We start from the raw sequence: 27,585 nt of genomic DNA on the forward strand, positions 1-27,585 counted from the left end.
TGTATTCAGTTTGCATTCCCTGGCATGGGACTGGTGATCATTTCCCATGTGTATGATAGTTAAACATTATCTGCTCGTGGGTATTTTCCTTTCTCAGTGGCCATAAAGCAGCTGGAGGTAGCTTTGCAGGACAATATGGAATAGCTGTCATTTTCCCCCATGAAGACTATTTGTTTCGCTATTACCAATGTGATGCCCCACTGCTTTCTTTCTTTCCCTTTCTTTGAACACAATAACTTCTTGTTTCAGTGCTAAAGCAATTTGTAATCTTTGGAAGATTTAAATGGCAATTAAAATCAACACTTAAAGTGACAACAATGCACACAACTTGATTGAAGTGACAAAAACATGACCAGCTTTGATGGAGTTCTCGCATGCATAAGCAAGGACAACTGGCTCACACTTATTCCTTAGCCACTGTGACTGCAAGATGTCATTGACTGAAAAATAATGATCCATATTTCAGAGACAGCATAATGTGAAAAAAGAAGATCTTAAACAATATACTGTGACATTTGTTGAATTCCACAACATGCAAGAAACTATGCTGTTAGAAATTATGGAAGGAATGTGCTTGTGGTCAAGACTTGTATAACCAAATCTTCTATGAGAACACAGAAAGTATGGTGGGGTGGAAAAAAAATATACTCAACAAATTGAAAGAAGATAAGCTTTGAAGCTGGGGAGACCAACACACACTTGAACAGGAAGATGTCAGTTCCTCTGAAGTTGAAAGAGACATAGAATTTGGATAAGTGAAGATGGTGAGGGAAAGATACTTAAAGCCAAAATCAGATTAGAGCAAAGATTTGGAGATGCAGAAACAGAAAGGATCCTCAAGGGATGGCGAGAGGGTTTATCTGGCTGGAGCTTAGCATAAGAGAAGGAATAACTGCAGGTGAGATTGAAATGGACTTTAAAGAGGGAGTATTCTTTAAAGCAGTCTGAGAAATCGAGATAAATCTTGAAGTTTTCTGAGGTCGCTAACATGTTCAGAACTGTTTTTCGGGAAGCCAAACCTGTGCTGCTGACTCATATGAGCCAATATGAAAGTCTGACAGGGTCAGGATGGTGCATATAGTCTCAACTATTTGTAAGCAAGTGGGGAATGGGGGGACAAAGAGAGGGTGCTGTTTTCCTCTATCGCTGTCCTCAATTGTCACAGATGGTCTCTCAGTAACAAAAGCAAGTTAGAATGAATCCCTTTCTACTACTCCTGAAAAAATACTACTCCTTGTATGAAAGAATTGCTCCTAAACAGAGAAGAAGTCATACTTCTGGCAGAAGTGGCAAAACTCATAGACGGATTGGACAGCAGGAGCTTGTGTAAAGGGAAATTAGTCAAAACCAATGGGGTTGATTCTGGTGATTTTTATACTTTCTATAAAAAAGCAAGCCCCACAAATTCCACCATCCCCAAACTACTTCTAACAAAGCAACCACAAAGTGTGCATGGAAAGTAGGATTAACTTGTTCACGCACATAAACTTGTTCATGCACATACTTATAACACATCTCTCAGACTCAAATGGTGCAAACTAAATCAACAAAGCACTACAACCATTTGGAAGCAAAGCAACAAACAGATTAGCAGCTGGAGAAACTGGAAAGAAGGTTTGAGGTAGTAAAGTGTTCTATTAAAACAATATGAAAATTAATGGGAACTGAGATCAGATAATGGTTGTAGAAATATGAATGATGGAAGAGGTATTTTTAAAAGCTATAAGTAGCCCTGCCATATTCAGTAACTTAGCTCTCAGTGCATGTTTCTTTTGTTATGGGTTGAGGTGAAATTGTATGTTATGATAAAACTCATCCAGAATATAGTTGGGCTCTATTTCCCATGAATGCAAAAAAACTAATTTGGAAATTAAGAAATAGAAGAAAAAGAAGCAATAATGGTTTTCCTTTCCCAGGAGCTTAACATAATGAAAAACTGGTGGGTTATTTGTTGTCCTCAACAAACACAAACTAGAAGCAGAAAATCCCCAAATGAAACAAATATAATCACTATGAAATTAATGGACTACTCATACCATTTCTCCATTCTGAAGCATCCAAATAACTTAAGATTTTTTTAAATGTATCTTTATTGGAGTATAATTGCTTCACAATACTGTTTTACTTTCTGTTGCACAACAAAGCGAACCAGCCATATGCATGTACGTGTCCCCATATCCCCTCCCACTTGAGCCTCCCTTCCCTCCTTCCTATCTGACACCTCTAGGTCATCGCAAAGCACCAAGCTGATCTCCCTGTGCTATGCTGCCACTTCCCAGCAGCCAACTATTTTACATTCGGTAGTGTATATATGTTGATTTATTCAAATTTCAGGGGACACTAAAATGAAAAGGTGCTCAACTTCATTTGTCATAGGACAGAAAATACTAAGTGTTGACACACATCTGGAGTAACAAGAACTTCCATACAATGCTCAGACTCTTTGGAATACTGTAAAGCTATTTTAAAAAAACAACTAAATATATGAATACCATATGATACAATTCCATTCCTAGGTATGTACCCAAGAGAAATGTATATGCTTATAAATGTATAATTCATAATATCTGAAAACTGGATAAATACAGTGCTACAGAAATCATGGTTTACTCACAAAATGACATACTATTTAGCAAAGAGAATGAAAGATTACAACTTCATGAAAAAATTTAGATGAGCATCACACAGCATGGAGTAAAAGAAGTCACTGAGAAAAGTATCTATGATACAATTTATATAAAAAAAGTAGGTAAAAACTATTTATGCTGCTGGAAGTCAGGAAAATAGCTCTCCTTGAGTCAGCAGTGAGTGGAAGGGGACTTCTGGGTGTTGGTAATGATTTAATTCTTATTTCTATCTGGTTGCACTGGTGTGTTAATTTTGCAAAAATTTAATTTGTATACTTATAGTATGTGCATTTTTCTGTATACATATATCATTTTTCATTAAAAAATTTAAAATTCTAAAATAAAATGTTTTCAGGGCTGTTACAATAGTAAAGTACCCTAAGACTGCTAATCTAATATTAGGGCTAAAATTAGATTTCAAACTTTGGAATTTTTGTCTCTAGAACTACCAGGGAGTGTTAAAACAACATATCTTGGTAGCCATTCCAAACATTCATCTCTTTGTTGAAAATTAATAAGCATGACATGGAAAAACCAAAAATATGGAAAACTGTGTTTAAAGAGAAGCAGAACCGATGAATGGTAGCCTAGGGCCAGGCATATTGGAGACCTGCGGTACACGTTATCTCTTCTTAATAAGGTGAACCTGGGAGATCTTGCTGGAAGGGAGACAGTCATGAAAGTTGAGCTGACTCGCCAGGTGGCTTTGAAATTTAAAATATGCTCAAATAAATATCGGAAAGAGAGTGAGTTCACCTATGTCAAGCAACGCTGTGGATTACAAAAAGACAGGTAATGGGGGACAACACAAAAATAAATGATGTTAGAATAGACTGTACTACTAAATTTTGCTTCTCTCATTCAATGATTTAGGAGTCACAGAGTTTTATTCATTACTTCCAATTGTACCATAGTTAATAAATCGGGGTTAAGATATTCATATGATTTCAATTTATTTGTCAAACTAGTTCTTTATTCAATCTAAAGCATAGAAAATTCTAAATTGTGCATAATTTTGAGTGGAAAGAAAATTATCTGCCACAATAAAAAGGAGTGTACTAGTTATTGTATTTCCAGTAAACTATTTTTTTTTTTTTGGATATGGATGTCCTGTTCCAGAATGAGGTACAGATATAAATACTAGATGAGCACGAGTACTTCACCTGAAACCAAGAGTTAAGCTTTCATCAGTCTTTATCAGATGCTGGCATTCTCAACATCTCTTTGTCCAAGGATGGAGTTAGGACTAATTAACCCATAAATGACTACTTCTCCCTCCCTGCAAGAAATGAAGATTTATAATAAGATTGAAAAAAAGGCAAGTACATCCTAATGTTTAAATTTTCCTTATTTTAGCCCATGAATATACACATAATATAAACATAATTAAAGCAACAAGAAAACAGTCCCACCTTTCCCAAATAATGAGAAAAGAGGGAACATTTTGACTATAATGTGAAAAGAGGGACTATTATTGAACTCAATTCTACAAAATTACTTAATAGAAAATTGTTATTAAAACACAGAGAATTAAAACATCCTTTTGTACCTAGTCAGTAGCAAAGGAGAATAAGTATTTAATAGTTGATTTATAACCTCATTTCACATTTTCCTTTTTACTTGCACCAGTTACTTGAACTATAAGTTCATTTTGTCATAAAGAAATGTGAATATAATCACATCCTAATTACATAGCTTTGGGTTATTTGTACAATTAAGTTATCTGTTACAAAGTTAATGAATGTTAATAATGCAATTCTCTTTGGTGACCTGATTGATATACTAACATTTATTGTGTACTGCAGTCATTAATTGAGGCATACTTATTGAATGAATACTGAACATTCTAATATATATATTTTTCTCCTCCAAATCACAGTCATTTATAACAATTTTGTTTTTAACCAGTCTCTCAATTTTTAAAGTTCTAAGTAAAAATAGAACAGTTAATGCTAACTCGTTTATCTTATTTTATATAAGAACACTTCGACTTCAATGTAAACTAGTCTCTCAAGATTTGGGAGAAAATGTGTCCTTTGTCCTAGATAGGGCCAAGCATGGAAAAGGGGATTAGCAAAAATGTGCCTCAAATACTAATGCCCTTGAAATGTGATATAGAGAAAACTGAAAATAATGGAGGAAAACCGTCTTTATGGTACAAGGTAAAAAAAACCAATTACGTGCACACAAAATTAACATTAAGCATTCCAACGACTGAGGAAAGTTTGTTGCCTTTATTTCTTGTGCTTAGATGCTGTCAGCAGTCATAAATCAAGTTAAGGTTTAAATCACTGTGTGTTAAATTATATTTATGCCCTTGTAAAGCTGTGCAATATTGTGCCTTGTGTAAGAAATCTTTAAACCACATGTTCTACCAAGTAACTGATGATGCTTACTTCCAAAATTCGATCTGGTTGCATTAGATACTTTAAACAAGGACCTTTAAAAGAGTCCATTTTAAAAAGACTATCCTTAAGATGCTTATTTGTATATGTCACCACAGATTTACACCTTCTTGTGATAACTTTGAAACTGTTATCCTATTTCTTCCAATGCCTTTTGATACCTAAGATTTCCATACTTAATTTTAGAACATACTCGGCAAAGTACAACGTATTGTGCTAAGAAAAAAAAAAAACCTAGCATTGGTAGAACCGGAACTGACATATTAAAGTTGTGACAAGACATGAAATAAAGTTGAAAGATGTAGTAATTATAACATAAAAGTTTTTTTCATCCGAAGTATCCACATAATTGAAGCAAATGTGAATTCTGCTTGTGAGAATTATCTCATTTTTCCACTTCAGTTAGCTGGTATAAAAATAATAATGACATTTTATATCCCCAAGCAATTAATACCTAAGCATAAATAATATACTAGTGTTGATTTTTACAGCCTTCTGTTTAGCACTGAAAATGCATGCCACTTAAATGGTTAAAAAGTATATTAATATAGAGTTGTAGCTATCGTTTTTATTTCTTAAAGTTCAAAATGCATCTTAAACTAATTCATTGTGAGTGTTGAGCACATAACAGCCCACACTGACTATTTCTTCTCTTACACACTTAGCATAAGGAGATTAAGTGAAAACATATATACTCCCCTAGATATTATCTTTCTGGAATTGAATAAGGAATGGCTTTAAAGCAATCTTTATCCCCTCAAATACAGCAGCATTGTTTGTACACGCTTACACCCAAGAATATTCCAAGAGTTCCAGCATTTCTGGAATTCTCTTACTTTTATCATATTTATATTTATTTTATATGCAATTATAACTCAGCAAAAAAGAATTCTGCCTCTTGCTAACTTCACTCACAAAATACTAGTGAAGTTTTTGCAAATGTCAAAACATATTCTTCATTTTTTATGAAGGTATATCTAAAAAAAATGGATGATTTTTAATTGGCTATATTCATATCATCAGATTATCACTATATTAAGCAAATAAATGATAAAAATTTATAAAAATGAGACAAAATTCTTTCACTAGATCAATGGCATTACTGCCATTCTGGCAAAATGACTACAAACTATTGTTCAAAATATTCTATATATATATCAACATAGCTTTGCCTTAAAATGACATGCCTAGTTTTGAGTGGAAATTTCTTAGAATGAGAAAAAAGGTTGTGTTGGTTTCAATTTTAATTACTTTTCCAGCTTAGCTTAAGATGTTTATTCTTATTTCTTAGAAAACTATTACTTAGATAAACATGGTCCTTTTGGCTTATGGAAAGTATTGTAAAAATTAATAAACAGAAACCTCAATTGAATGGTGTTGGGAGACCAGAAAGAGGAACTCTCATATCCTGTGACAACAGCCAAGCCCAACATGAAGAAAGACTACCCTTTTTTCCTGGCAAGGATTCAGCCAATGAAAAGCCATGGACTCTGTTTACCATAGCCCTCCAACCTCCTTTTCCCCTCTGTAAAATGACCTCCTTCCCTTCCCCTGCAGGGACACACAAGTGGCTCACCATGGCTGCAGACCCTGAATTGCGACTCTCTGCTAATCCCAAACAAACCCATCTTTGCTGGAGAAATAACTGGCAGTCTATTTGTTTCAGGTCAACAGTGTATATGTTCAACTTGAAACTTTAACTTGACATGAGTGGAAAAGTCTGAGTATAAGAAAATTACATAAAATGTGTGAAAGGAACTCTTGGATTAAGTGACTTATGCAACTTTAATGTATAAGAAAAAATAAATTATTTTTAACCTATATATATACTTCAGAAAAGAAATTGTTATGACTGTTTTCATTGAGCTTGATACCAGATAGTCTCTTATAAAGTACCCAATAACAATGAGAGGATATCCTAATTATGAACACTTGGCAAGTTATTTTATGAAAATACATTAGAATTTAATACACAATCCTGAAGCCTCTTTCTCATCTTGCCTGAATTCAGTTCCACAACTTTCCAGTGTTACAGAGGTGAACTCTCCTCATGAAGATAATGCCCTGTGAGCTTAGGCCACAACTTGATAGTAAACTGTTTAAAAGACAAGATGAAAAATTGGAGATATAGCAAAGCAAATTTAATCCACAAAAGCAAAGTAACAAATTCAATCCTAGAGGAGATTTTATAGATATGATGAACAGTGAACAATTAAGAAAACCACTTCTAGGAATTGTTTTTGGTCATTGCTCCTTTTTAATACTGAAAACAAGATGAGGTAGAAACTTAAATGTGTGTTACCATGATGTGCTATCAATCTCTCCTCAGACTATATTCATTAGAAAATTTCCCACTCCCCAACAGTAAAACAAATATAAACATCAAAATAATACTTAAAACTCATACAGTTCAGTGTTTTTATATTTCTCTCTGTTTTAATATGATGGTTTCATCATTCACTAATGAAATTTAGCATTGAATGAACTGAAAAAGAATTTGAGAGATAGAAAAATATAAATATATGTCTACAATAATAAATGTTTATATTCAACATAAGAATTAAACATAAGAACATGAGAATAAGTGGTTCTGAGTCAAACAATAACATATTTATAGAGTGTGAGATAAGTATGAGTTATCCTCTTTTTTATAGATATGGATGTTGTATCCCAGAGTTGTTAAGCAACTTTCTCTACATTACATGGGCTCTAAGTGACGAAGCATATATTCAGTCTAGATATGGCTCCAAAGCCTATGTTCTTTCCACCAAGTAGTCTGTTAAATGCCAAATCTTGATTTTGAAAAATTAATAGAAATTTGAAATGAAACATATTTTATTTATGCTTTATTTTGACAAGATTTTATTATAACCATAAATAGTAAACAGTGGACAAAATTATTGGAAAGTATGAAAAATTCACATCTGAGAAATAATATAGAAATCCATTATCTCAAACTGTATCTATATGGATAAATTCAAGTAGCTAATCAAAAAAATCAATATTTATGTATACATCTACATCTATGTCTACATCTCTATCTATATTTATATCTATACCTCTACCTATATATCTATCTATCCAGTGAATTTAATAAGTATAACTAATCTTCAAACTGTAGCACTATTCACATAATGCAAATTGGAGTATGCAAAGTGAAAACAGAGTAGGGTATGTATGTACTTGTAATGTATGTATGTCTGTGAAAGAGAGCAGAGAGACAATATGTTAGTATAAGTAAGTGTGTAAACATTTTTCTGAAATCTATCCCTCTCTCTATCTCCATTTGAATGTGTTTCTAGTTCTGTAATATACTGATTGTATACTGTATATTACTGTATACAATCTGTATATAATACTGTATTATATACTGATCGTATACTGTATTACATTGGATGTTTAAACCAATGACAAGTTACTGACTTTGTTCAAACAATTAAGCTGGCTATGGTGCACACAGGAGTATCACAGGCAATATTTTGGTTACATCACAGTGCACTGATATGGTGAAGATGTTCTAAATTCATTATTTTAATGTTAAGTCAATTTTATATATGGAAACCATAAAACTAGTTAGAGTTTTGCAACTTATCAGGCATGTGGATCTATATTTCTTTGCTGTGTGTTGGGATGAGAAAGTACAAGTTGCCAAAGCACAGAAATCATTCACCAATCTCATTGAGAAAAGACAATTTCAATGATAATTTACTTAGACATCTGAAGAGATGTGAGAGATGTTTATAATATTTAGCACTGAATTTATTTATTGTTGATTTTTGTTACTGAGATTTTTACTTTATTAAAAAGAAATATATTTTAGAAAAGAGAGGCCAAACTATATATATTAATTGCCTAAAAATATGCTCAAGTATTTCTTCAGAAATTCATTTGGATACATAGTGGGTGGCTCCCCTTTCTTGCTTTGGAAAATTTTAACACTTTGAGATGTGAATTTATGTCTGATTCTTTTTTATTTTTTTACTTTATTTTTTTTCAGGAGTTCCTGAAAATTACCCTGTCTTGATTTGAGACTTTGTTTACTGACAAAAATAATGAAAGGAACAAAATTTGACTCATTACCTTTTTTCTCATGGACAGTGCAAAGTAACTTCACAAACATGTTCACTTTTGTAAAACAAAGTTACTATGTCTTTTAAAATTAATTTTCATAATTAAGGAACTTTAATAAGAATCCAAGGCCACATTTCTCTTTGGATCTAATTAAAACAGTATTTTATACAGTTGTGCCTGAATTTCTTTTCTTAACCAGCTAAACAGAAAAAAAAATTAAATTGCCCCCAATGTGGCTTTGCAAAGAGCTTCAGCAAATTTAATTAAGCCACCTTGAGTCTCCTTAAATTCAGTATAAGGCAACATGGATCAGCAGGAAAAAGGGCAAAACCATGAAGTGATCTCTGAAAGCCTGGGGTTCATTTTAATAGAGAAAGTTGACAACTGAAAATAAAAACCTCTGTCTTGCTTTGGAAATGCAAATTAATTCTTTCAAACTGTTAATCACTCAGGTTTCATGGTTCAGAAGTTATGGAAGCCCCTAGAAATGTAGGGTCACTTAAGTGATTTGTAAAGGTGAAGGAGTCCTCAAATTATGCACAACGTTTGTACTTAATTATATCAACAGAGCACATCATTTTTCTTGCATTTAGCAAGAAAATGACTTCCCCCTTCCTACAAATAACAAGTTCCAACCTTTACTTGTAAACCCATCTGAAATGGTACCTCCTTTCAAAATATTCCTTGACAGTCACATACAGCCTTTTGATTTTTCCTCTTCTCTGTATCCCATAATACTGATTTCGGCTATGTGAAGTATTGCATTGAAATTATTTGTTTACATGTATCTTTGATGGAAAGACATTGATGGAAAAAGTGTTTTTCCCACTTGCATGCCTCATTTTAATTATTTTATTTACTTATTTTTTTCCAAAGAAGAGAAACTCACTAAAGTTATCCCACTTAAAGGGGTCTTATTTTAAGGTATCATTTGGGTCCTCAACAGTAATATGGTTCTATGACTGCCTGGGATTGTTTTCTGGATTTCTTGGTCAACAATGAGACTCAGATCCTTTGTTTCTACCTCTTGGCATCTGTTTCTGTCTCTGGGAACAGCATATAATGGTGAAGAATAAGTATGAAGTAAGCCAGACAGAGAAAGGTAAATATCATATGATATCACTTATGATACAAATTAACTTATTTACAAAATAGAAATAGACTCACAGACATAGAAAACAAACTTATGGTTACCAAGTGGGTAGTGGGGAGGGGGGAGATAAATTAGCAGTTTGTGATTAAAATATACACACTACTATATATAAAATAGATAACCACCAAGGACCTACTGTATAGCATGGGAACTCTACTCAATATCTTGTAATAGCCTATAATGAAAGAGAATATAAAAAAAGAATACATATATATTTATATATGTAAAACTGAATCACTTTGCTGTACACCCAAACTAACACAACTATATTTCAATGAAAATAAAGTAAAATAAAATGACAAATACGGGGAAAAAAAGAATAAGTGTGGGACCATGCAGACCTGTTTTTCTGTTAACTCAGTACTAGCATTTATTAGCTGTGTAACCACAAGCAAGTTACTTAAGTATGCTGAGCCCCGGATTTCTCATCTATAAAATGAAGATTAATAATGCCTACTCCTCAGGGTGCTTTGGAGGGCTGGATGTATATGGAGTGTGTGTGTGTGTATTGATATATATTTTTCAATAAATTATAGCCACTGACCACACATCTTTCTCCCTAGTGATTCCCAACTGTGAGTATTTGGGAATCTCCTGTAAGTCAACAGATTTTATAGAAAATAATATATTACCGTATGCAGAAGAGGTGGGATACTTTAACTTCAAAAATGACTTATTTTAACACAAATATTTTCTATAGTCAGGGATAGAGTACCCTTTATGTTTGACCAAGAATTTAGATAGTCTCTTTTTCCTTTCTTTAGGCAACCAATTGTTCTTTTGCCTCCCAACAACCCTCTTCACTCTAAATGTCTTTACTCTCAGATGGAGATATACAGATATGATGCAAAAAGATTCTAAATGCAAATGATCAAATCAACACTCTTATAAAAGAAGAAAGGCAAGAGTTAACCACAATCTATTTCAAAAACACTGAATATTAATTGGTTATGCTATTTGAATATATTTGTGCTTCATATTCAGCCATTCTGAATTACTTTGCCCATTGTAAATATACAATTTAGGAAAAAGATTCCCTCTAAGTTTTAAATAGTATTTGGATTAAACATTGCTAGTTTATAATTTTAGTCATGATAGTAGATTCTAGAGTAGAATGGCCACTGTTATTTATTTCTAGGATAGCATCTATACGCCCACTGCAGCGGCCTGCTCTGTACTGTTTGTGGGTCTCTGTGCAGTTACGTTATGCTGAGGATCTTGCTGCGTCTTTTGTGAGCAAGTATAACATATTATTGGGATCCCTTTCCTATCCATTTTACAGGATAATACAGTCCTTAATATCTCCCATGAGAAAGGAAGCTTAGATCTTCTTTCCAAGATTTCTAGTACATGCAATTATCTTTATATACCACAGTTTATAGCCACATTTCATCCCAAGATTAAAAGAGGAGTATTGAATTCACATCTATAAAAGCCATCTTATGTCACATTAAGAATGTACATGGAAATCATCTCTTGTTTTTTTTCCCCCCTAAATCCTTAAGGTGTTCCACACAAAAAGAGTAAACCAGAAAACTAAACATAAGCAAGCAACTTCATGCATGTTGAGGTTCTTCATAAGAATAACAGAAGGTGCTTGTTAGAAAAGCACCTCACTGCCCTCACCCATAAATAATAAGAATTGGTAGGATGCGGCCATGTAGCCGAAAAAACACTTCCGCTGATTGTAAGGACTGTTAAATTTTTAAAGCCACTGTTCTTTCCAATAGCTTGATGACTAAACGCATTTGAATGTGGTTCAAGGTACATTATTTCTTTAGTCACTCCAAGTTACAGCAGATCTCCAGAGCATGGGCTTAAAAGTATGTGATTTTATGTGTATGTTTTGAGGAAGGGAGTAAGTGGTGCTTATCCAACATGGAGTCATAGTATGAACAGAATGTTCATTAAGGTAAGAAAATATCAGTATGGGGGAAAAGAAATTCTAATGTATAGGGAAAAAAAATCTTAGCCCTCCTGAACACCAACTCTGCTTGATTTAGTAGGATGGTCTGGATTCAGATTTATAATTGCATTGATAAGGCACAATAGGCTGTACTCAGCACCAAAGACAGCTATTGAAAAGACAGGATGGAAGACAGAAAACATCATGGCACATCCTGAAATGTCACAACAGGAGTCTTCTGAAACCTGAGCCCATTTCGTGATGCTCAAGTCAATCGGAATTTGGGATGTGCTTGGACATGAGAAATGGGGTTGAGTGTGTGTTTACAAATCCAACACAGGACTCTGGAATCCCTTTAGTGTTTAAACCTGTTTAGTCATGTAGCCCAACAGGTGTCCACGATGGGCCCTTAACACAGTCTGTGAAATACAGACAACTCTCCACCCTTTAAGTATCTGGGTCTCATCAGTGCTGGTTCTCAGGACTTAATACACAATCATGGCCACCAGGTGCAATGTCAGGTGTGTATTCCTTAACTGGAGTTTCACTGATCTTGAATCTGGTATATAGTTGTGCTCCTAATAATCTCTTGGATTCACATTACAAGGTGAATGGACCAAGACTGAAAGCTTATGGTATCCCTGAGTCTAGAGAAAACCTTTAGAACCACCTGTTACCCCTTCCATTCTACCGCAAAGCCGAATGTTTATCTACATCTTCCCTACTGATAACATAAATACAATATAAAGATAACAAGTCTTCAAAAAGGGAGGTTGAAAATAGTTGCATTTTCTAAAATGGAGAAGGCAGTAAGTCCCGTTTATGTTTTTTAACAAAGAACCTAGAATCTTACGTAATGCCGTACATGAATGAACCAACCTTGTTGACAGTGAATTAAACCTGCACTTTGTGAAATAGACAGCAACCTTAATAGCCAAGCATTGGTTAGTATAATTTTAGAAGTAGTTAAGTCGTGATTCAGCTATCAAAATAAACAGATTTGTGTCATGTGTAACTTTATTTTATCAACCTGTAAACAAATAAGCAAACAAAAAATAAAAACATATTTATAGAAGCAGTTTATTCAGGGATAGTTAACAGTACTTCCTAAATCACAGCGAATGTACTTAGCTTTTATATTTTTTTGCAAATAATAATTTTCCAGGTTTTCAATATTAAGTGTACCACCTCAGAAGTATAGTGATTTTTAAAAGTAACCTTATCAGATAATAACTTGAATAGTTCATACATATGGGTGAAGAAAAAAGAACATTCTCTCCAGCTGAACAGTTAATATGTATCTAAATATCCAAGATTCTTAGGGAAGCTGTAGGATTTATTTAGTAATGATTATGTTTTAGCTTTCTAACTTAGTGAAATTCAATCATTTAAATATAACATTTATTTGTTTTCAATCTGACTATTATTATACTATTAGATTTATTTCAAGCCCAGAAATGTAATATCAACTTGATCTTCTTTTTATAGGAAGGAAAGAGATTTGTCCCTGCCAATTCCAGTAGCTCAAATTAATTTCTCGCAGCCGGGAGGGGGAAAGATCTAATGAGAATTTTATTAATGCAGGGTCCACCCAGATCCAAACTACTTGGGAATGAAGGGTGGCAGAGTAGATTTAGATGAGATCTGTAGTCCAAAAGTCAGAACTTGAACTCTGACTTAACGACTAATGACTGGTTTTATGCAATTCATTTAACCTCTGAGACCCTCCATTATCAAGAACCACTATTACTAGATGATCTAATAATCCCAAGTCGAAAAATGCCATGTTATACTCAAACAGTGGCATACTTCATGCAGTTCTGAATTGTATGATGTGTGTGTGCTATATGATGCTTTACAAACAGGCAAATCATACTGTTTTATCTATATGTGAGCTTTGAGTGTTCCAGCCAACATTTAATGCCAATCTTATTTGGATATAATAACACTTTAAAAGGGGGGGGGAGTCAGTTTGAAGAATTACAATTTCTTGAATAGAATGATTACTCACAAGCAAAAACTGGAATTATAAAAATCATCGTTTCATCAGAAAATTTTAGTTTTTATTTTATTAATTCATTACCTATGGGAAAAACAAATAGCCACTTTAAAATCATTAACCTTTAAGTTTGTTAGCATCAATCTATATATTTTTCCTTCACTCTGTCAAAGATTTTGCATAAGCGCACTCCCTTATATATATCACTTGCTCAAAAATCCCTGTCTTGGATTTGCTACTAATAAGGCCAATATAAAGCACTTTTTGCGTTTTCCTTTAGTATTTGCTTTACAATTTTGAAAGTTTTCCAGCATGCCAAAAATTGGAAAGAATTATACAATAATCTAAGTACCTACCACTAAATTCAACAATTAAATGCAGGTTTCCATATCTGCTCTCTCTTTCCATCCATCCAGCCATCCAGCCATCCAGCCATCCAGCCATTAATTTATCAATCATCTTGCTAAATCATTTGAAAGTAAGAAGTGTGATACCTCCAGCTCTGTTCTTTCTTAAGATTGTTTTGGCTATTCAGGTATTTTTGTGTTTCTATACAAATTTTTTAATTAATTTTTATTGGAGTATAGTTGCTTTACAATGTTGTGTTAGTTTATACAACTTTTAAAATTGTATAACTTTTAAAATTATTTATTCTAGTTCTGTGAAAAACGTCACTGGTATTTTGAAAGGGATTGCATTGAATCTGTAGATTGCCTTGGGTAGTATGGTCATTTTAACAATATTAATTCTTTCAAACCATGAATAAGGTGTATCTTTCTATCAGTTTATATCATCTTCAATTTCTTTCATTAGCATCTTATGGTTTTCAGAGTACAGGTATTTTATCTCCTTAGGTAGGTGTATTCCTAGGCATTTTATTCTTTTTGGTGTGATTATAAATGAGATTGTTTCTTTAATTTCTCTTTCTGATAGTTTTTTTTAGTGTATTGAAATTCAACAGATTTCTGTATATTAATTTTTTATCCTGAAATCACTGAATTCATTGATGAGCTGTAGTATTTTCCTGATGCTGTCTTAGGATTTTCTATGTATAGCATGTCATCTGCAAACAGTGACAGTTTTACTTCTTCCTTTCTAATTTGGATTCCTTTTTATTTCTTTTTCTTCTCTGGTTGCTGTGGCTGGAACTTCCAATACTATACTGAATAAGATGGGCAAGAGTGGGCATCCTTATCTTGTTCCTGATCTTAGAGGAGATGCTTTCAGGTTTTCACCAGTGAGTATGACATTACCTGTGGGTTTGTTATAAGTGGTCTTTATTATGTTGAGGTATGTTCCCTCTATACCCACTTTCTGGAGAGTTTCTACCATAAATGAATGTTGAATTTTGTTAAAAGCTTTTTCTGCATCTATTGAGATGATCATACATTTTTTATTCTTCAATTTGTTAATGTGATGTTCTACACTGATTGATTTGCAGGTATTGAACCATGCTTGCATCCCTGGGTTAAATCCACTTGATCATGTTATATGATTCTTTCGATGTATTGTTAGACTTGGTTTGCTAATATTTTGTTGAGGATTTTTGCATCTATGTTCATCAGTGATATTGGCCTGTAATCTTTCTTTTTGTGATATTTTTGTCTGGTTTTAGTATCAGGGTGATGCTGGCCTCACCCTGTTCCGAAGTGTTCCTTCCTCTTCAAATTTTTGGAATAACTTGAGAAGGATAATAGTTTAGGACACGTTATAGAAGCTTAATTTTTGGAGTTTCCTATCCAGAATAAGAAATAATGAAAGAAGGCATGGCTTCAAACCAAGCCCTGGCACATACTCAACTTTCATCTATTTATGTCAAAAAGGTACATCTTCACAACTCTGTCATAATGAGCTGTGGCAGTCATGGGAACATTTTCAGCTCTTGTTTTAATTTTATTCAAAATATTTATTCAAAATATACACATGAGCTATTGACATTTGATGGCTGTGTCAAATGCTTAAGAACGGGGTAAAGAGGAAGCATCAAAGAGCTTCGAGTCTAAGGGCGGGGAGAAGAGAGGGAAATCAACAAAATATGCTTATGCAGATGCTGTGGGAAGTTCATCATTTGGATTTGAGTTTTATACATGGGTGTATATACAAGTACTGACATTTATGAAATAATAGGAATTAATCCAACTACAAATAAAATTAGGGAATTCTAACCGCATTTACTAATTGCTGGATGTAGAAATTATTCCAGCATTTTCATCTCACTTTCCTGTGAGACTCTTGCTTATCCCCTTCTCCTTCCTGAATAGGGAAAATATCAATTTTCTATACTCTTTCTCCAAACTTCCTGAGTTGAAATTAATACCTTTGGTTATGTGATAATTTAGAAAGTTGAAAATATCAATACTGGAAATTCATAATTAATTAGTAATTAATAACTTCAATCATTAACTGAGAGCAAGTTTTGGTTTCAGTGTCACCCAACAAATCTGTGGACATGCTTGACATTGCTGTACAATCATTTGGGGATTAAAAAAAAAGAAGACATTGACTAAACCCACAGAGAATACATTTCTAAAACATAAATAAGTAATCTAGCCTTCAGAAAACAACATATTCCTATTAGAGTCCAATAGAAGTCAACAATTTCAACAGATTAGGTCTTTCTACTGCTGTAGGAAATGCAAGGGACAATATGTTTATCACCTTTTTTTCCTCTAGGAATTCAGCATACAATGTCCTAGATACTAACCTATTTTCATGTTTCCCTTGCAGTATACGATTTATTCACGATTTGTACTATCAACCAGAGTAGTTATATCATTTCTCAGAATTTTTTCTGATATTTCTTATCTTTCCTTTAATGGCTGATTCCTTTACAGTATCTTAAACTTTTTTTTTTTTTTGGTTGACATGGTGGTGTTGAACTGCTGCAATCTCAGCAGTGCCTCAGTTAATGATACCCTTCAGCTCAAAAATACTTCATTTCTCTCCTAATCCTTTACTTGTAATTGCATGTTTTTAGTCCCCAAGCCTCTTAGGCAAGAGAAGGAAAAATGTTGTTTTCAACAATGCATTTCAAACATAAGGGTTAGAGAGAGAGGAAGAGCTGCACATTTAGAACAAGATGCCATCATATAACACAATAAATGTAAACATTTATATCTCCTCCTCCCTCCCCCAAAATCATAATACAGGTAGGTAAGATAGAAAAGCACACCAAACGAAACAGCACTAACATATCTCAGCTACAAAAGTAAAACACTACCTTTGATGTGAATATTTGTGTGCAGTGATTTCACTCATAGACACATGGAATTAGTGCTGTAAGAATGTCCTCACATATATATGCTGACCGTTACCTTGCATTTGTGTGACATGATTTGGCAGCATGACTATATCTATGATTTCTCTTATATCTAAATAATATTTTTGATATTTGTAAATAGTTCTGGTGATGTTATTAATTTCTGTTATAGTCTATCATCAGTTGAAACTAACAAAAAATACAAATATTTCTTAGGCACTACCAACTGAAATTATGAATTTATGAGATCTCAAGCTGAATCACTAATAATAAAGCAACATATCTTGGTTGGTACCTATACAAATGTAAAATACTTTAAGTTGTGAAGATTTTAAGACTAGTCTTCTCTATGCAAAGATGAAATCCTAACTAAATTTATATTTACTGGTCAATTTAAAATTTAAACTCAACTGTAGAAAATAACCTCTTTATTAAAAGGAGAAAATTAATATATTTAATATGTTTTATGTATAATCAATATACAGTATATCAGAAAACCCTTTCCAGCAGATCAAAAGGCAAGTATAGAGATGTTTTTATAAAGACAGGTTGGAGTTCATTGTGTGTTCCAATGTATTGTCTCTAATTTTTAATGGAATGATTTAGAATTCTAAAGGAAGGATAGCTCCACTTAAAACTGACAACAATGTTTTCAAACAAATATTGCATATTTGCCTTGCATCAGTGTAGGACTAAGCATCTTACATCTATTATTTCATTGCATGCTCTCATAAGTGTCTGAAAATGTATGAGAATCAGAATAATATTTTACATTACTTACTTGAATCTAGCAAAACAATTTCCCTTTTTATTCAATTGCTTTTCTCAAAAGGCTTGAGACAAAAGTCAGAAGTGATGATTTATGCTAATTTCATCATTGAGTACAGCTGAGACTGAGAAATACTTTAATGAATAAAATGTCAAAAGTGTATTATTTGGCCTGACATATTTGAATTTAGAGTCTATGTGCACTGAATTATTTAGATTGGCCTGACATATTTGAATTTAGAGTCTATGTACACTAAATTATTTAGATAATTTCAAGATTCTATTCCATATCTTGCCTAGCAATAAAAAATATTTGATAATAATGTTGACCATCATGTGATCAACACAGTGGGAGGTCTTATGTGGTGAGTATTGAGGCACGTAATTAAAACAAAATATGTCAGACTTACTTCCAAATCCTTGCAATAATTTAACATTCCAACTTTGTATTTCTACATTTCATGATAATGCACTAAGTATACTTTCCTTCAAATGTTTCCTTTTACGTAAATATTTTGTGGAACAGCATAATTTCTCCCATTTTTTCTAAGTCTTCTGGTATTTGGAGAAAATTCTATTTATATAAAATTTATTTCAGTACTTATTAAATGGAATACCTGCTATATGAGAAATACATGTTTCAGGACTGAGAAGATAATTAGGACAAGCCAGCTATCCATAAGGATTATAAAACAGTGATCAACTCTGTTTAGAGGAAAATAAAGAATTCTGTCCATATTGTGAGGATTGGTGTTTCTAGGAGTATGCATTTCACAGATATCCTTATTAGCTCTGTATTTTTCTTTCATGTGTGCATAATTGTACAACACAGTCTTACAATCATGCATTTAAAAAATATAGCCCTTTATAAAGTTTTCAATCTAGTAAGTCAGACCATTAACAGAAGTCCCAGCACTGCTTAAAGAGGCAGTCATAAATCTCAAATTTAAAGTCTTTATTTTATTACCCCAATGGAATAAAACTAGAAAGGGAAAATAAAATCATTTCCTCAAGTTCCACAGAGGTGTGATGCACAGCATTTCGGAAGTTCTATGAGGGCTTCCAAAGCCAAGTGTAATTAAATGTAGAAAGCTGGAGATTGCTCTATGAAAAGAAAAAATGGGACAACTTGCATGTTCTTATTAAAATCATAAAGTTTACCTCTAATCTGTATCCTTCAGGTGGCAAAATTATTATGACTTTCATGCACTATGTTCTTCTTCCTGATAACTTTTCAAATTTTGAGATGCTAGGACAAATTATCTTTACTGACTAAGCAGATATGCTGGGATGATTTTGTAAAGGTCCAGCAGTAAAGGCTCATATGAGCCACACCTAGCATGAAACTGTTTTTTTCAAGTCTAGTTGTGCCCGGTGGGCTAGCATATTATATCATTTAGACCATGACTAGAGGATTAAAACAAGTGTGTTGAGCAACAGAAAGTAGTATAAACACCCATGAACTGAAAAGCACTTTCTCACAAAAACATTTTACCTAATACAGAAAAAGAAATAAAAGGAAACACATTAGCTTTCAGCCACTGTGGTGCCTTGTGAAAACATATCTGGCTCAATGTTAATTTAAACCTAATTTTATTGTCAATGTTACAAATATACAAAAATTATGACTGAATTTGTATTAAATGAATAGAAACCAGGGCCACAAATACAAGTGGGGAATTTACAGAATACAGTTGTTGCCAAAATATACATAAAGAGTAGAATGCTTATATTTCGAGCAAAGAAAAGAAGGATAACATATAAAAAAAATCAACTCAAAATGGATTCACGATATAAGCCTAAGACTTGAAACTGTAAAACTCCTAGAAGAAAAAAGAGGCAAGATCTCCTTGACATTGTTCTTGGCAGTGATTGTTTTCAATGACAATAAAAGCACATGCAGCAGAAGCAAAAATAAACAAGTAGGACTATATCAAACCTAGAAGTTTTTGCACAGGAAACAATCAACAAAATGAAAAGGCAACCAAAGGAACGAGAGAAAATATTTACAAACTGTATGTACAATAAGAGGCTAATATCCAAGATATAAAAGGAACTCATAACACTCAATGGCAAAAGAACAAATAACCCAATTACAAAATGAGCAAAGGACCTGAATAGACATTTTTCTAAAGAGGGCATACAGACAGCCAACAGGTATATAACAAGATGCTCATTATCACTAATCATCAGGGAAATGCAAATTATAACCACAACGAGATATCACCTCACATCTCTTGGGATGGATATTTATCAAAATGTCGAAGATAGCAAATGTTGAGGATGAGGAGAAAAGGGAAGCCTTATATACTGCTGGTGGGATTATAAACTGGTACAGCCATTATGGCAAACTGTACGGAAGTTCCTCAAAAAATTAAAACTATAACTACCATATGATTCAGCAATACTACTTCTCAGGGTATATTCAAAGGAAAAATAAAATCACTATCTCAAAGAAATACGTGCATTCACATATTCATTGCAGCATCATTCACAGTACCCAAGATGTGGAAATAACCTAAGTGTCCCTTGACAGATGAATGGATAAAGAAAATGGGAGGTATGTGTATACATACACACACACACACACACACACACACACACACACACACACACACACACACACATGTATATACCTATAATGGAATATTATTCCGTCTTAAAAAGAAGGAAATCCTGCCATTTGCAATAACATGAATGGAGATTGAGGACATTATGCTAAGTGAAATAAGCCAGACACAGAAAGACAAATACTGCATGACCTTACTTACGTGTGGAATATAAAAAAGTCAAACTCATAGCAACAGAGAGTTGCTATGGTGGTTATCAGAGACAGTGGGCGGGGAGGAATAGGTGGAATAGAAGGGATATTTTAGGCAAACTATTCTGTATAATACTATAATGGTAGAAACATGACTATATATATATATCAAAACCCATAGAACTGTAGAACACAAAGAGTAAACCACAGACTTTAGTTAATAATAATGTTTTAATATTGGTTCATCAATATTGAACATAAGATTTTGCACAGCAAGAAAAAAAAACAAAACAAAAAGACAACATATGAACTGGGAGAAAATATTTGCAAATGATGAAACTGACAAAGGCTTAATTTTCAAAATATACAAAAAGCTCATACAACTCAATAACAAAAAGAAACAACCCAATTGAAAAATGTGCAGAATACCTAAATACATATTCCTCCAAAGAAGACAAACAGATGGCCAATAGGCACATGAAAAGATGCTCATCATCACTAATTATTAGAGAAACACAAACTCAAACTACAATGAGGTACCATCTCATACCAGTCAGAATGGCCACCACTAAAAAGTCTACAAGTAATAAATGTTGGAGAAGGTGTGCAGAAAAGGGAACCCTCTTACACTGTTGGTGAGAATGTAAATTGGTGCAGCCACAATGGAGAACAGTATGGAGGCTCCTTGTAAAACTAAAAATAGTTACCATATAATCCAGCAATCCCAATCCTGGGCATAGACCCAGACAAAACTATAATTCAAAAAGTTACATGCACCTCTATGTTCATAGCAGCACTATTCACAACAGCCAAGACATGGAACAACCTAAATGTCCACCAACAGATGAATGGATAAAGATGTGGCACATATATCCAATGGAATATTACTCAGCCATGAAAAAGAATGAAATAATGCCATTTGCATGAACATGGGTAGACCTAGAGATTATCATACTAAGCAAAGTAAGTCAGAAAGAGAAAGACAAATACCATATAATATCAGTTATACATGGAATCTAAAATACAACACAAATGACATATCTATTAAACAGAAACAACAAATGAACATATCTATTAAACAGAAACAACTCGCAGACATAGAGGACGACTTGTGGTTGCCAAGGGGCATGGAGGGTGGGGTAAGGAAGGACTGGGAATTTGAGATTAGCAGATACAAACTAGTATAAATAGGATGGACAAACAACAAGGTCCTACTGTATAACATAGGATACTATATTCATTATCCTGTGATAAACCATGATGGAAAAGAATATGAAAAAGAATATATGTGTGTGTGTGTGTGTGTGTGTGTGTGTGTGTGTGTGTATAACAATCTCTTTGCTGTACAGCAGAAATTAACACAACATTGTAAATCAACTATATTTCAATAAAATATTAAAAAAAGGATTTGCCTTACCACTGAAAGAAGAGCACAAGATTTTCTTATTGAAGATGTTCTTACCTCTGGAAAAAGTGAAGTCTCTGATCGTTTACCATCCTCAGCTGGCATACTGTGTCGTTCAGTTTTTAGAAAAGGACAGCACCCTCACTGAACCAGTGGTGATGGCACTTCTCAAGCACTGGCCAAAGACTCACAGTCTAAAAGAGGTAATGTTCTTAAATGAATTAGAAGAGATTCTAGATGTCATTGAACTGTCAAGAGTTTGTGAAGATCATTAAGCGTTTAGCCAAGTGTGTCTCTAGCCCCCACTTCCAGGTGGCAGAGTAAGTGCCATATTGCTGGAATAACGAGTACATCATGAGTCTAATCAGTGACAATGCAGCAAAGATTCTGCCCATCATGTTTCCATCCTTGTACCACAACTGAAAGACCCACTGGAACAAGACAAGGTGTGGCTTGATATATCAATACAACACGCTGAAACTCTTCATGGAGATGAACCAAAAACTATTTGATGACTGCACCCAGCAGTTTAAAGCAGAGAAACTGAGAGAGAAGCTAAAAATGAAAGAATGAGAAGAAGCGTGGGTTAAAATAGAAAACCTAGCGAAAGCAAACCCCCAGGTACTAAAAAAGAGAGAAACATGAAAACGTCTATCGTGTAACTTGAATGTTTTTATGAGATCGGAATGTGGCTCCATCGTGGGAGGGGATGGAAATCAATATCACTAACATTGTGTATGAAACTATCTGCAATAAAAATACTTTTCAACTTTAAAAAATATTGATTGAACAAACATATCACTCTAATGTAAGATAATAATAATAGGGGGAAATGTATGGGAGGGAAGAGGGGGCATATGAGAATTCTCAGTACTTTCTCCTCGATTTTTCTATAAAACTAAAACTGTTTTAAAAATGGCTACTAAGTTTTTAAACAGTTAGGAATCCTAGGCTCCAAGAGCTTTAAGATAGTAGACAAACACTGAAAGAAAGCCACTGGATTTTTAAAGAAAAGAAAGTCATTATTAGGTGATTGATTGAGGTGTTTTTGTACAAGTGATGGGGCAGAAGTTGGTTCATGAGAATGGGAAAGAATTTAAGCCATAAAAGAGAGAGAAGGATGTCCCAGACACAAAAAAGAACATAAAATTCATCATTAAAATCATTTAATTATGGTGATTTATTTTTATCCTTACAAAGAAATAGACTTAGCCTCAAAATAAATCTGAATTTCAACAAAACTCTGTCCTACTTTTAGTCCCAATCTACTGGAATAGAATGGATCAACAAAGTATTTTGTTCACTGTCCTTCCTCAGAATAGATGCGGTACAAACATCTCAAAGAATATATTTTTGGAATATTAGAACAACCTCTTTTTGTTTTGTTCTATCTTGTTTTTTCTTGAATGAATGGGAAAGAATATGGAGGGGGGCATACATATATAAACACTGGTCATTTATTGAAAAAACTGTTTAAATACACGTAATTCTTTATCTTACAACTTAATAGCTGAATTTGAAAAAAACATGTTTCTTTGCCTACTCTTAGCTATTCTGTGCAGTCTGTACATTCAGCCATTTAAAATGTCATTTTAATTCACATAAGAATGAGTAGGTAATGTGGCCAGGGAATTCTTACATAATACTATTATTTCAATATCACAATCCTCTCTGGACACGATTGGAAAGTGATGCAACAGAAATTGAGGAGCTAGAGAGACAAAGTAACAGTGGCGGTTACCAGGGCTGTTCACTCCCCAGGGAAGGAAAAGCTAGGCGAAAGCACACATGCACACACACTCAAACGTATGCATGTACATGCACACACAACAAGATAACTTTCTGTACATAAAGCGGAAAGAAAGCAGGATGAATACTATTGTCAATTCCAAGATTGTTCTGCATTCAACTTGCAAATATTTTACAATCCAAGCAAAATCTGACAATAGGATAGGATGTCGCCTTTTAAAACACTTTCACTGGTTTCACTTTGAACTCCTGTCAACAATGGTTACTTACAGGGAAACATTTTCTTCCAAATTCAATTTCCATTGAGTGATCAAAAAGACATTTTTAAAACAAGTAGGATGCAGGGATAAAGGTCAGGAGGAGGGTTGAAAGAGCCTAGTTTGCACTGTATCTCTTTTCATTCTCTCCTTCAAAGGGAAACAATAATGGGTGACCTTTCCCCAGCGAAGGACCTAAGGAATCTGCAACCTCATGTATATTAGTGAAATATTGTAGATTTCTTTTGGAACTTGGTGATGGCCACATGTGTGAGTTAGAGAGAAATAGTTTCCTAGACACCTATGTGGGTAAGATTAGTGATACTTAGGCTCTATATTAATGTTCTTCAGAATCCATTGCCCAAATAGTTTTCTTCTCTGTCCTACTACCCACTATACACATGAATCTGCAAGGGACCAAATACACACCGAGTAATTGAGTAACACAGACTTTAGTTAAATGTGTAGCTTCTACATAGAGGAAAAGTTTGAAATCAATATATGTAACATAGATTCTTAGTATGTTTAATCTAGATTAAATATTGAACTAAATCAATATATATGGAAATATAGTTTTTATACATATATTAGTATTTATTTTTAGCACTAACAGTATATTTAAAAATATTCACAAAACAAATACAGTTAATGTGAACATATCTTACCATCTGAATCAGATTCACTCTGGCTACACTAAAGGACATTTCTTGATCTAATATACAAATCAAACATAAAAGAAACTGCAGCCACCAGTACTTTGGTATAATTATATTATTTTGATATACATTTGATATATAATTATAAACAAATATTAATAATATAAAACAATGTAAAATCAAGAACAAGATTACAATGATAGCTAAAATAATGTTTATTCAATACTGTACTAGACATCACAGCAATTGAAATGAGACAACTAAAATAAAGATCAGGTACAAAATTTGGAAAGGAAGGAAAATACCACCACTTTTCCCAGCTGATAAGCTTATTTATATTAAAAATAATCCATAAGATTATTTGATTACAAAGAGTTTTAGCACTGTTGCTAAATAAAAGATCAATATAAAATTTTAATTACACTTTATATACCACCCACAGTTAGAAAGTGTTATTAAAAATACCTACCAGTCACAATATTAGTGCATAATATGAAGTATCAAGAATAAGTCTCCTAAAAGCTATCAAGGCTATTATGTAAGTACTATAAAACTACTTTAAAATATATTAAAAGAAGCCTATATAAATATATATACTGTTATATATAACAATTAACATTTATATTGTCAGCGTTGTATTATATATTATCTATATGTTGTTGATTATTATATATTAATAAACTATATAATTAATATAATTATATGTTGTATAATATTATTACTAATTATAAATTTTATACATATATATACATTAATTATCAGGAATAAGTTTCCCTAAAGTTATCAAGACCTTTAAGTAAGTACTATAAAATTACTTTAAATATATTAAAGGAGATCTATACAAATATGTACATGATTATATACTATTGTTGTTTATATTATTTATATTATTATATTATATATCCATGTATATGTATTTTATAAATAGGAAGTTACAATGTATTAAAAATGTTACTTCTACTCAGATTGATTTAAAAATTAATGCAATTTCAATTAAGAGGGATGTTTTTGTGAACATATAAAGTTGACAATACTGTGGATATCAGGAGGCTAAGGTTTGAGAATAATGAAACCACTTCTAATTATACAAGACAACCTCTTCTTGATTATAAGGCCAAACTGATGAAAATCTGTCTGATCTTGGCAGAGATAAATAACCAGAGAACAGCACGGAAAGCCCAGAAATAGACCTAAATAAACTTGAAGTATAATATATAAAGAATTTACACTGAAGAATAGGGAATAAATTACGGACCACTTAATAATGCTGGGACAATGCACTAACTATACAGAAAGCAAGTTTAAAAAAATCCTTATTTCTGGGCTTCCCTGGTGGTGCAGTGGTTAAGAATCCGCCTGCCAATGCAGGGGACATGGGTTCCAGCCCTGGTCCGGGAAGATCCCACAAGCCGTGGAGCAACTAAGCCTGTGCGCCACAACTACTGAGCCTGTGCTCTAGAGCCCATTAGCCACAACTACTGAGACCGCGGGCCACAACTACTGAAGCCTGTGCACGTAGAGCCCGTGCTCTGCAACAAGAGAAGCCACTGCAATGAGAAGCCCGCACACCGCAAGGAAGAGTAGCCCCCACTCGCCGCAACTAGAGGAAGTCTGCACACAGCAACGAAGACCCAATGCAGGCAAAAATAAATAAATAAATAAACAAATTTATTTTTAAAAATCCTTATTTCATATCATTAACAAAAATCAATTCTGCATGAAACAAAAAGATAAACGTAAAAGAAAAATAAACTTTTAGAAGAAAGTATAGAGAACACTTTTAGGATCATGTGGTTGGGATAATCTCTTTTTAAAGGATTAAACAAAGAATATAAACCATAAAAGGGATATTTGATAAATAGAAAAACCTCTGTTTATTAAAAGTCATGATAAATAGAATAACAAATATGTAAAGACAAACCCAAAATTGGGAGATATTTGTAATACTTACCAGTGAAAAGATTTCAGAATATACACAGAAATCTAAATCAATATGAATAAAGGCAATCTGCATTAAAAATAAGCAGCATTTTCAGTGTGAAATAAGCAGTGTGAAAATAAGGCAATCTGCATTAAAAATAAGCAGCGTGAAAATAAGTGTTTCACAAATGTGGGAAAAGAAATGGCCAATTAAAAAAGAAAATACATGCTCTTTTTGAATACTAATCAGGTAAAATTAAAACTGCTTTTAATTAAAACCACTTTTTATTTCACACACAAAACACTGGCAATATTTTAAAACTCTAAGAATATTGAGAATTGGCAAGACTATGGCACAATCATAACTCATACACGGTTGGCAGAGATACAAATTGGGCAAAAAAATTTGGAAAATAATCTGGCATATTTTAGTAATGTAGCTTTTTGTAATCTATCCATTTAACTGTTAGATATATACCTTATAGAAATTCTTACACACAGGCACCAAGACACATTCCACAGGAATGTTTGTAGCAGCATTGTTCATGATATTCATAAACCTAAAATCATTCAAATGGCCATCAATATTAGAGACGATAAATATACTATTGATAAATTCATATACTGGAACACTATACAGCAGTGAAAT

The 27,585-nt window shown here is 33.2% G+C and overlaps 1 pseudogene; it reads left to right on the forward strand.

Moving 5' to 3' along the window:
• Positions 1–843: 843 nt before the first annotated feature.
• Positions 844–27,585, forward strand: part of LOC132504396 (serine/threonine-protein phosphatase 2A 56 kDa regulatory subunit gamma isoform-like) — an 80,793-nt pseudogene continuing 54,051 nt past the window's right edge.

The sequence above is a fragment of the Lagenorhynchus albirostris genome, chromosome 14 (genome assembly GCF_949774975.1).
Source record: "Lagenorhynchus albirostris chromosome 14, mLagAlb1.1, whole genome shotgun sequence".
Lineage (NCBI taxonomy): Eukaryota > Metazoa > Chordata > Mammalia > Artiodactyla > Delphinidae > Lagenorhynchus > Lagenorhynchus albirostris.